This window comes from Octodon degus, unplaced genomic scaffold, assembly GCF_000260255.1.
Source record: "Octodon degus isolate 3935 unplaced genomic scaffold, OctDeg1.0 scaffold00012, whole genome shotgun sequence".
NCBI classification, from domain to species: domain Eukaryota; kingdom Metazoa; phylum Chordata; class Mammalia; order Rodentia; family Octodontidae; genus Octodon; species Octodon degus.
Genome location: NW_004524588.1, coordinates 12,951,907 through 12,964,467, shown reverse-complemented (window position 1 = coordinate 12,964,467; position 12,561 = coordinate 12,951,907). Strand labels below are relative to the sequence as shown.

General features: G+C 39.5%; 1 protein-coding gene across 2 annotated transcripts in view; it reads left to right on the top strand.

Annotated features, from left to right (window-relative positions):
* The window catches only part of Zc3h12c (zinc finger CCCH-type containing 12C), a 69,741-nt gene that overhangs the window by 1,085 nt on the left and 56,095 nt on the right, over positions 1–12,561 (top strand). Inside the window, exon 1 of one of the 2 annotated variants that reach the window (XM_023709513.1) lies at positions 3,063–3,112. The exons of the other annotated variant lie outside the window; for it this stretch is intronic. The gene's annotated coding sequence lies outside the window, so the exon portion shown is untranslated. Of the gene's footprint in view, positions 1–3,062; positions 3,113–12,561 lie in introns of those variants that run through there. 2 annotated transcript variants of the gene reach the window in all.

The window sequence follows — 12,561 nt, the reverse complement described above, 5'->3', positions numbered from 1 at the left end:
CGGCCCGCCCGCCCGCAGCCGCCGCCCCGGCCCGCCGCCCGGCCCGGTCCTAACGACCCCGCCGCCCGACCCCCTTCCAGTCTGCTCCTGCAGTCCGGGCTGCTCCACATTTCGAACTCCCTACGAAGAGGCGTTACAAATACGACTCGGAGAAGGAATCCCGCTTTTCTGTCCTCAACTGTTTTATCTTTTACCCTTTGGCGTCTTTAAAAACATTTGCTTCCTAGTACTGATTATTCAGACCGGGTTTCTAGGCATTTGGGTGTCGGCGAACACTGCTGTTTGGGCTCTTTGAGTTTTGTGATCGAGATGGGAAACACGAATCCAGATTTAGGGAAAGTTTTCCTATTGGTTGCAAGGTTGTGGTGTAGTATGGCCAGGCCCATCGGGCACTTCACTGATTTCTTTCTTTTTACATCTTAGAAAACATGCAGTGAAACTTGGGCCTCAGGACTATGTATTTAGTAATTTGGGGAGGTTGTTCTGTTCTTCGTTTATATTTTCCTCATTGCATTTTAATTTTCTCACGCTATATGAATAGAAACCAGAAGCCATTCCTCAAACACATGTTTTAAGCTTTCTTAAAAGAGCCATAAGAAGTCACACGTACAGAGTGTGGCTTTCGTTTACTTTTTAATCTTTTGCATATACAATTAATTTTGGTAGCAACTTCTTAATTTTATCATCCTCTGGTATTTGAATATGTAGATAGCGTCATTCTAAAGACTTACAAAATTAATCTTACCCTGACGAGCCCAGGAAGACGCCTGATTGAGCCTTTGGCCTTTCTCCCCTTGGTTTCTCCCAACCTGTGTGCTCGTTTTGTGTTACCTGGATCTATGCACGACCCAAAGGTACTGTCACAACGTAGAATGGTCTGTAGACTTGGAATCCATGATTCAAAATATTTTAGTATTTTTATTCAAAGAATTTTACTTTGAGAGTAAGTCACAATTTTACTTTTCGCATCTGTTCATTATAAAACCAACATTATCACCAAAATGAAAACTTTTGGGGGAGTGTATGCATATTGAACCCCAGGCAGTATGCACACTCTCTACTCTTAACCCACAATAATCTTGTAAATAAAACAATGAAGAGATCAGCATTTTTAACCCCTTATTTAATAATGAAAGTCCAGTGGAGCTACTCTAGTGTAATGGAAAAATGTTAAAGGATAGGAAACAGACAGTTGGAATGTTTGTATGCTGATAGGTTTATTAGTCATTTCCTTTTATTCAATTTTTGTTTTAATTACTAGAATAATAAAAATATCCTATTTTATATTGCAGGCTTCTCTGTAGCTATTTTTAATAGACTACATTTCCAAATTGGACCCCAAGTGGTTAGTAGAAATTATTATTAAAATATTGTTCTCATTCTACTCTTAGTGTACCTTGCCTTCATTGTAGCCGACCATGATAGTTTCTTTTCTTTTCTTCTTCTTTTTTTTTTTTTTCGGAACTGGGAATTGAACAGGGCCTTGCACTTGCCAGGGAAGCACTTACTCTACTGAGTTATCTCTCTGGTCCAATAGTTTCTACATTTATTTTAGCTATAACACATGGAAAAGTGCTGCTGTCATTTTATACTCATTTAGTATTTTTCATTTATTTTCCTATATAGACTTGGAATCCATAATTCAAAATATTTTAGTATTTTTATTTATAGAATTTTACTTTGAGTCACAAATAGCCATTTAATAGCCATTTTTTTTTAAAAAAAAGAGATGGTAGATAGGAAATTTTTTAATGTTTCAGTTTTAGAATTAAGATTATGAACTTCATCTGCCAGTAATGATCATTGGAAAGTGGTATAGTTCTTTTCCATTGGCAAAAGCTGTAGTTATTTAGTGTTGATCCATGTGCCGGGTTCAGTCCCTCACTTCTGAGAGCATAGGCTCTAAACATACAGCATAAGGGCAGGCAGAAAGCTCTGCGGGCCTAAGTGAAGAGAGGTGAAACACAGACACTGGGGAAGGCCTCAAAGGTCAGATTCCAGTGGGCACGTGGGAGTGGTGGCCAAGCGGCAGGGCGTTTGCACAGCACAGAGTGGCAGCAGCGGAGAAGGGCACCGTGGATCAGTGTCCAGGCATTTGGCACGTGGTCGCTGTAATGAAGAGAACAGTAGAGTCTTGGTTTGTGACTTGCCTTTACTTAAAATGTATGTATACGTTCTGTAAAGTATAACAACATGAACAAAAACAGTAGAGTCTCTGTTTTGTATCAGGAAAAATAATATTAAATAGTCATTGAATAATAAAAATGTATTAGGTCAGAATTTAAAATTTAGACCTAACATTGAGGTTCTGAGACTTGATCTGAAATCTGAAATTTGAAGTTTCTAAAATAGCTTCTTGAGTTGTAAGCGCTAATGCGGCCTCGTAGGCCTGCAACACTGACCCACATGACAGTGGCAGAGGCTAAGTCCCTGTTCAAACAAATATTAAGGCCTCTGTAGCCTAATAAAAGCTAATACACTCATCTCCTGTGAGCTTCAAACAGCATAATAGAATTATCTTTCTTGGGAGTTTGCTTTTAAACAGGATGCACCGTTTTTGTTTGTACGGTGGGAGGTGGGAATCGTATCGTTGGTAGAGGTTTGAATTCCACCTCTCTGTTCTCAAGTAATGTCCACTAAATATTTTTTAGGGTATTAAAAGTATTTCAGACATTTTTTCCCTAAGATTGTGATGTTTTGTCTAACCATCCTGTCTTTGTTTGACATTGTTTTCTGCCTAGTATTTTAATATTCATAATGCTCTCATTGAACATTTCAGCAATGTTTTTTTCTTTCTGTTGGTGTTTTAGGGATGGATTCCTAGAAGTTATGGACCAAAGACAATAAGCTTTAAGGTTTTCGATAGTTAAGAAGGTTTTTGACCCAAAAATGTAAAAAAGGTTGTATTAATTGTGTACCCATTAGCAAAGAGAGTGCCTTCATCCCATGTTTGAACTCTATTAAATTTTAAAATCTGACAATTTGTTACATGAGCCTTAATATCTAATTTTAATTCTGATCCATCTACTTATATTTTGAATTGAAGGATGTACATTAAGTAAAGTGTAGAGAAAAGTAAAGCTGTGTGAAATCCTACCCAGAAATAATTGAGGTAAATGTTTTAATGTTCTCCAAACTACTTTTTATTCATGTTGTTATACTTTACAGAACTTATATATACATTTTAAGTAAATACAAATCACAAGCATTTCCTAACTCCAAAGCAAAATTAATTGCTCAATCCCCTGTGTTTTCAAAGCACAGTACGGCACTGTATATTTTTCTCCGTGGTACTTGCAGACTAGATGCTAGCTGTTTCTTCTCCATTTTTTGTGTCTCTGCTTTACTTGTATTTTAAAAATAAACTCCTACCAAGTATGTTGATTTGTCATAAGTGTTAACCAGTGTTAGAAAATGTTGCTGTACCTCCTACTTGTCCTGTGCTTTTTTATTTAGTTAGTAATCTTTAGGCTCCCTAAAGACAAAGATTGTATGTTCCACATCATTTTTGACACATAGTAGGTGATATTTCATGTATATTAATGTGTTTTAATTTGTGTATGTTTTAATATTGAAAAAGCCATGCATACTTTAATGAACTCTGCTAGTGGTGGTTATGAAGAACAAAAATAAGATGTGTAAGAGATACAAAAACACACCCAAATTGAAAAATTAGTGTACAGTGAACCACGTGATTTCTTGAGAGGTAGTATGCATGTGCTTTTTTTTTTTTTTTTTTGGTACTAAAAATGGAACTCAGGACCTTGCGCTTGCCAGGTGCGCACTATGCCGCAGTGCTGTCTCTCCAGCCCCATGTTTGCCTTTTAATACAATTAACCTTAATTACTCCTTTGCGTATAGATCATTATAAAAATAGAGAATGACTGACTCGTAGAGGCTCAGGTTACTGAGATTTCTGATTTATCCTAAACAGCAGTACTTGTTACACTGTTTTGTTGTTTGAGATAATGAAGGGTAGCAGGATTCAGCTGTGTGTGCGTGCATGTGTGTGTGTGTGTGTGCGTGCATGTGTGTGTGTGTATGTGTGTGCGCGCGTGAGTGTGCGTGGGCGCCCCTGAGTGCTGAAGCTGGTGACCTGGTCCAGAGCTACATTATTAGACCTTTTTATTTGGAAACAGGATCTTGCTAATCACTAAATTGTGCAGGCCGGGCTTGAACTTGTGACCCTCCTGCCTCAGCCTCCTAGAGTGCTGGGGTTGCAGGCATCATCATCACCCCCAGATTAGGAATCAATTATTTATATTAACTCATATCTGTGATTTGAGTTCTTCTCTCTTCGATGTCAGGAGTTCTTTCTTGATATCACCGGCTTCAGTTTGCCCGTGACATCTGGGGTCACCTGAAGCTGCGTGACAACAAGCTAACGTTTTATCCAAAATAAAGAGCAGTTGAAGGCCTGAATGTTTGAATTTTATAAAGAAAATACATAAGGCCTCTGGCATGAGCAAGGCCTGGATTTGAACCCTAGCCCTGCCATTTTCTGGCTGTGACAGGAGGCACTTTCACATCCTTTAAACATTACTTTCCAGAGCTGTTTTTATTAATTCAAACTAATGAATTTAAAAGTAGTACCTGACAGGGAGACATTCAGTGTTATGAAGTGATCTAAGCCAGGCGTAGCATCACACGCCTGCAGGCCCAGTGAGAGGCTGAGGCAGACAGACCAGCCTGGGATGCACAGTGAGCTCAAGGCCGGCCGAACTGCGCAGACCCTGTCTCAGCAGTAACAGGATGGAAAAATGATCCGGCAGCACCCCTTGATTGGACTGAAGAGATGTTACTTATTTGTTTCATCTTGCTCTTATTCCCTGACTGTTAGTGGCATTTGGAGTAATTGGAATTGCCAAATATGAAACTTGTATAAAATCAAAGTATCTTTTATTGTTATCAATATGTCAATTTATATGCTAGATTTTTCAGAGGGCTTTCAAATCTTTGTCTTTTAGGGTGAAGCTATAATTAGCTTTTGCTCTTTGTTCTTAGTCATCTGTACTCATTTCCTATTCAAAATTGTGTAGGTTTAATTTTATTCTTAGTCTGTTTCAAATCTTGGCTTTTACTTGTTTTTTATTTTTGTTATTTAAGGAACAGTTTCCCCATATGATTGAGGCTGTCTCCTTGTTGTTGACGTACGCTGTTTAAAATAAGTTACGTCATTGTTTTCTTTGACGGTGCCATTATTGAATTGGTCTTATTGTGTATTAAATACTTGGTGGAATTTTGCTATAACATAAATGACTTGTGTACAGTGGTCCCTCACTTAGTGCGGAGGTTACGGTCGAGACACCCCTGCGATAAGTGAAAATCTGTGAAGTAGCGACATTATGTTTATTTATATATATTTTAAGGCTTTATAAACCCTTCCCACACTCTTAGGAACCTTTCCCACACTTCTCACAACACTTCTGATATTCTTAACCATTTTCTAAACTCTTAAATCTGCGTGATTTTAACAACATGTGTCTACTGTATGGTACTGCAAAATCCCACAATATAGCAAAAACTGTGTTAGAAGATTTAGATTAAGATTTTTTCAAAGCCCATGGAACAATCCACAGATGTTGAACCACAAAATAGTGGGGACTACTGTAGATCTAAGACTTAAAATGAACAATAAATGATCTATTTTAGGTAAAGTACATTATTTCTGTTTTTGCTAAGATAGAAAATTGCCTTAGGTCACAAAGAATCATAGACATAAATTTTGTTAAAATAAAATTGATAATATTGTGCATAGGAGAAAATAGTTTTATATAGGCGAAGTGTTTTCTAAATATATTTCTAGTTTGACTACGTCAGTTTAATATTTTTAAGTTTTGTCCATTGTAAAATGCAGCAAAAATGTAAAATGATAGTGAAAATATCTGTAATTCTCAACTAGAAATACTTGAAATATTGGTATCCTTTTCATTTTTTTAAAATCTCTTAATATAAAAACATCCTTTTAAAAAAAATAAACATTGTAATTTTTTAAAGAAGAGATTTCCTATGTCCTTAGGTATTTTTAAGAGGTTAATTCATTGACTGCATGACATTCAGCATATTCAAGCACTCTAATTAATTTATACCTTTAGTATTTATTTTGTAGCCAAATCAAGAAAAGTAGAGAGAACATCCAAGTAAAACTAGTAAAATTAGAGATGAAAAAAGAAACACTACAACTGATACTACAAAAGACCCAAATAAAATCAGATTAAAAAAAGAGAAACATTACAGCTGATCCTACAAATATGTAAAGGGATCATTATGACTATTATGAGCAGTTATATGGTCGTGATTTGGAAAGGCTGAAGAACCAGATTAATTTCTGAATATATAGGTTGTCGCCACTTTTTCGTATTATTCGAATACACGGGTACGATAAAGGGTCTGTGTAGAGAGCGGCGTGAACAGCGATAAGCGCATTCTTCATACACTGTGGGGCGCGGCCCTTGAGATGCCCCCCAGGGCATGCGTGTGCCTTTCTGTCAGCCGTGCGAATGCCCCTTTCCCTGCCTTCTCCCAGAACCTTTGGTGTTAATTAGTTCATTTGTGGAGCCTGGTGGAGTACATTTGCCTTCCCTTTCTGGCACACTGTCTGTGTGTGTGATTTGGGGTAAGTTTCTGATTAATTCCCGTAGGCTCCAGTTTCCTTGCCTTAATGGACCAGCGAGATAGTTCAGTGGTCTAACGCGCCTGCTTAAGCAAGCCTAGGCAGGCACAGGGGACAGTGCGGATGGTGGTTTGGTCCCCGGCACCACATGCCACGCCAGCCCCACCCTCAGGATGGGCTGAGCCCACCAAAAATAAATAAGATGAGAATAACATGTATTATCATGATATTGCGTAATAGCACGATGGTGGTACTGACAGATGATGCATATTGAAGTGTTGACATTCCTAGCTATTATTGTTTATTACGAGCAATTTCCCATTATTATATTACCAGTTGGGCTTTCCTAATCTGAAATCTGGAATGCTGCAAAATCCAAAACTTGCCGAGTACCAACATGTTACCACAAATGGAAAATGAGTTTTTTTTTAAGAAATGTTTTAGGGTCGGCTAGATAGGTCAGCGGACTAAAGCGCCTGCTTAGGCAGAGCCCAGCAGGCGGGGTTTGATCCCCTGTGTGCCTTGCCGTGCCCCTGTGGGTGCGCTGAGACCTTGACAGAGACTGGGCATAGTGAGGAGTGCCTGTAATCCCAGCGCTTGGTCGGCTGGAAACAGGAGGATCACTGTGAGTCCCATCTGTGTAGTGAGACCCTGTAGACCCTGTTCTGAATATATAACAGCAACAATAAAAAAAGAAGAAATGTTTCATTTTACTTTGTGCTTTTGTTGTTTTGAGAGCAGGTCTCACTATATTGTGCAGGCTGGCCTTGAGCTCATTGTGTAGTGCAGGCTGGCCTCAAGCTCGGCCCCGGAGTGCTGAAATTATAGGTGTGCACCACCTCACCAGGTCACACATGAAAGATTGCGCTAATTTGTTTCATGCTCAAAATTTTTAAGAATTTTATATAAAATTACTTTTAGGCTATGTGTCTTATATAAGATATATATGACACAAATGAACTGAGGGTTCAGACTTGGTCCCATAACCAAGGTATATTCCAAAATTTTAAAACATCCAAAATTCAAAACAATTATGGTCGCAGGTATTTCAGATAAGGGATACTGAACCAGTATTGTACTTTATACTCTAAGTATACTCTGGCTGATACTAAACAATTACTTTTATGGAACCATTTGCCTACCTTATTAAATTCTTATCTATCGTTAAATAAATTATACAACTTAGTCCCAACAGATTTTTAGTTAAGTTTGTTGATCTTCACAGTATATAATGATATTCAATAGTATCAGGACTGTTTCTTTGTCTCAGTTCTACCTTTTCTTGTCGTACTGCATTGGCTAGAATCATAAAAGCATATTAATGGTGACCTTTTAGGGTTTATTACTGACTTTCATGGGATTTCTGCTTTCATATTTCCTTTTTTAGAATGCAAGTGAGCCGGCCAGATAGCTCAGTGGACTAAAGCACATGCTTAGGCAGGCTCAGAGCCTGGGGTTTGATCCCAGATGTGCCGTGCCAGCCCCTCCCCACCCCTGCCCTGCCCCACCCCGGGTCATGCTGAGACAGCTACTGAAACTGAGTGTGGTGGTGTACGCCTATAATCCCAGCGCTTGGAAGGCTGAAAGCAGGAGGATCACTATGAGTCCCATCTGTGTAGTGAGACCCTGTAGACTCTGTCCTAAATACATAAAATGAATGCAAATGCCCTTTTTTTTTTAACACTTACATCTTCTGCTTATGTGTGTGTGTGTGTGTGTGTGTGTGTATTTCCTGAAAATATAAGAATTGTAAGACATTTGAAAATAAATTGGCATGTTATAAGTACATTCTTTTAAATTATCAAATTCCTGAATATCTTTGGGAAATGTCTTTAACTGTATATTTGCAGTATTTAAGATATGGTCTCTTTTTGAAATAAACATACAGTCAATTAGCCTAAATCTAATAAGGTAGAAATTTTATCACGTTTATTCCACCTAGTGATTCTATTCTTCTGTCAATAGTATAAATTTTGAGGCCCGTTCTTTTTACAGCAGTCATCTTGCAATGTCTATAAAATATGGGTAGAAGTAAGAGAAAGTTTGTTCGCTTTGGAACAGCAAGCTCTTCTCAGAACTGTTAAAGGGTCAAGGCACTTGTGCCTGTCTTGCCAGTTCCTTGAAGGCGTCTTTGTAGCATGCCATTTGAACTCTTCTCCAAAAGAAGTTCATGTAATGTACAGACCCACAAATAGCAGTGAAACTGATACTAAACTCAGAGACTAGTAGGCAGTTTTGTTAAGAAGTGATTAAATATGGGAAATATATACCGCATGAAAATATGATAGCCACAAATCTAGGTAACACCTTTCTATCCTCAGGTTGCCGAAATTGTGTCCCTAGAATCTCTTAAATGTGCTCTTTCTAAATGATTCCATCCAATATTTTAAAATCCCATCTAGGCCCTAAGTAGTACTGTCTCCAGTCCTGACTGGTTTTTTTGCACTGTTGTCTTGTGCTCAGCTTCGCTGGGATAGCTTTTGGTATCTGAAGCTAAAATTATCAAATACAGAGTTTTTCCCCCAAATCTGTTCCTAAGTTCTGTAAATGTTACTACCTGCTCAGATACTCAAACCAAAAATCTAGACATTGTTGATATCTCACGTACTCTATTCTAGATCCGACATAAGAAAGAGCCTTTAAATAATTTATGTAGTGTATTGAATTAACAATGTGCTTCAGGGCCGGGGAGATGACTCAGTGGAATAAGCACTTCCCTAGCAAGTGCGAGGGTCTGAGTTCAATCCCCGGTTCCGCCAAAAAAAAAAAAGTGCTTCAATATTAGAAAATGTGTTAGCATGGACTAAAACCTACCCAATGTGTACTTTATAATTTGAACATACTATACAGTTATGTTTTGTTAAATTTAAGGCTTTTACATGGGGTGATTTAACATGTACAGTGAAGGCTTAAATTTTAAAAATTACTGCATTCAACACATTCTCATTAATTGCCCTCAAAATACTCTCGCTCCCTTCAAACACACTTCTCCCATCCTTTTCTTTCCTTTTTCTTTCTTTCTTTTTTTTAATACCAGCAGTCGAACTCAGGACCTCCTCCTTGCCTGGCAGGTGCTGCACCTCAGAGCTAAGTCCCTGGCCCCATCCCATTGTTCTTGCCGCTTTCTGAAGCAGTTCTAGGAGGCCGCCCACCACCCTGCGTCACCTCAGACATTTGCCTCTCGTGATCAGCTGACCCGAGGAAGAGCCAGAAGGCTCATGGTGCCTGGTCTGGTGGGCGAGGCCCTGTGTAACGTTTTCACGAACCCACCTTTCTGATGAATGGCATTTCTCAGCTTTGTTTACCGTATTTGTAATCACACATCATGACAAAAAGAGTCCCAGAACTGTTTCAGAAAGTGGCAAAAATGATGAGGTAAACATGTTTGAAGCCACAGAAGAATATGTTGAGGAGGATTAAGGCAGTGTGTCTTTTACTGTAATAAACTTTTATTTATTTATTTTTTTGGTAGTACTGGGGATTGAACTTAGAACTTTGAGCTTGCCAGGGAGGCACTTATGCGACTGAACTCTTTTCCCCAGCCCAAACTTTTAAAATTTAAATATTCACTGTATATTTTGAAACCTTACGTATAAATCTTGTCTGTAATATGTAAACAGTATAAAATCTTGAACAAAGTTTTTAATTTTTTTTGGTACCTTCAGCCACTTTTGATTCTTCATCTTTTGGCGTTAAGATTTATGCAGAAATGTTGCATTTGAGGAATCCCTTTCATTTCACTGAATATTGTTTTTGTAATATTAAACATTTGTATTTTCTGACCTCTTGGTTATACTTTTCTAGGGTTATTCATATATTCATTCATCATGTAGGACTCATCATTTATTATACACACAGACACAGACACATATGCAGAGCAGGGTGGTTGGTGAGACGGAGTCTTGCTACGTAGTGCAGGCTGGCCTTGAACTCATATATGTAGCCCAGGCTGACCTCAAACTCACTTTTCGTGTAAGAATAGGACTGTGTAGTTTTCAAACTGAACTGATTTCTTTGCTTGTTTTCTGCGTGTTGGACTCCTTCAACAGAGTACTCCTCTGGGAGCTCTGCACGTGTCCTTAACCCCCGCTGGCTCCCTTTGTGGGCTTTCTAGTGCTCTGGGGGAGCTGGAAGTCAAGCAAGCGCTTACAGCTGCTCCACGGCTCCCACTGTGCTCTACCAGTTTACTGTTTCAGAGAACATCTTCCAAAAACTCCGCACCAGCACTGGCAAAAGGGTTAAGTTTTGGAAATAAAAATTAACTCCTTTTCCCTGTCCTATGTGTGTGGAGGAGGGGAAGAGTAACTTGGCCCAGGGATATTTGAGCTACAGAAAATACTTTGCATTCTTGAGGATGGAAACTGGTAGCAGCTATTGTAATTCTTGTAACACAAGTACCCAACCCCTAATGCATCCATTCACCACATTTCTTATTTCCTCATTAAATCCTGTAGTTCTTGGTGTTCTTTCTTCTCAGTGACTTCCAGTTTGCACTAATAAGATGACCTCTGAGGTGCTCGTGAACAAGAGGCGGCTCATGCTTGGAAATCAAAGCATAAATTATCCCATAAATTGGGAAGTTTCTCTGCATTGAGACTGTCTTCATAGTGTAGGCAGTTATGTAAATGGTATTAATTTTGTGAATCTGGTTGAGATAGGAGGTCGTACCGTTGGCCTGGTTGGCTGGGAAGCGTGCACCAGGTTGGCAGCTGGGCTTAGCTTCCAGCCCAATCCGTGCTGTGAAGGTGCCTAGACAGGGCAGGCAGAGACAGCGCCGTGGCGCTTCTGAGCGGCAGCCAGGAGCCAGAGGCGAGTGTGGCAGGTGTGCCGCGGGCCACCGCGCCTGCCCAAGCAGCCCTCAAAGCAGATCTTAAGTGTTTATCTCCTGCGTTGCTAGCGAATGTGTGCCCAGCTTGTATGTGCATTGTAGTAGCTTGCGCCCTGGACTGTATGAGCCCACTGCACGTAGGACAGTCCACCTGGATTTCTGTGACCAAAGTCTTGTGATAATTTTCATTCATAAACCCACAATGTGTAACATTCTCATTCTTCTCAATGTGTGATAGCCCGTTATTCAACTTGTATTTTCTTTTTAAAAGATAGAATTGGAAGCTAAAATAAAAGTTAATTATTGTAGTAATGTTGTTTCTCAGCACCAATGTATTAATTGCCAAATCTTTGCTTCGTGGGCAGCCCTTTGCTTACCAAATCCAGTGGGCTAAGGAGTTCTCCCAATAGTGGGCAACGGGATAGGCTGGTTCCAGGTCCCAGCCTTCTATCTTCCCTGCATGTGGATGCAAGTGTGTGTTTTTTGAGTACATTACTACACACAGAGGAGAAGTGCAGGCCTAAGAAAGCCGGTTCAAAGGCCATGGAGATAACTCAGCGGTCTAAGCACCTGCCTGGCAAGCACAAGGACCTGGGTTCGATTGCTAGTACTGCATGCCATGCTGCACCCCATGTCCCCCCGAGAGTGCTGAGCTGGTCACCAAGAATGGGAGTGGTGGCACTCACCTGTAATCCCAGCTCTGGGGAGGCTGAAACAGGATCACTACAAGCCCAAGCTGCATAGGGAGACCCTGTGCCAAATACATAAAATACAAAAAAACAGTCCAAGGACAAGGAGTACACTAAAACTTTATATTTACCAAAATTTCCTCAATTTTTTTATTGAAGTAGTTATTTAATAAGATATAAGCTCAGCACCTCAAGAAATGCTTCAGACTTAGAGGAGTAATTACTTTAGCCATTTATGTATATTAACACTTTCACTGATCTTTGTTTTGGAATTTTGATTTTAGGTAAAAGAGAAGGTTTTTTGTTGTTGTTTTTGCTGGCTTAGGCTGCCTTAAGGGCGGGTCTGGTAAGGCACTGAGGAGCTGGGGATCGAACCACAGTCCCTTATACCTTACTAGGTTTGCCCAAGCAGGGCCTTAAACAACTGAGCT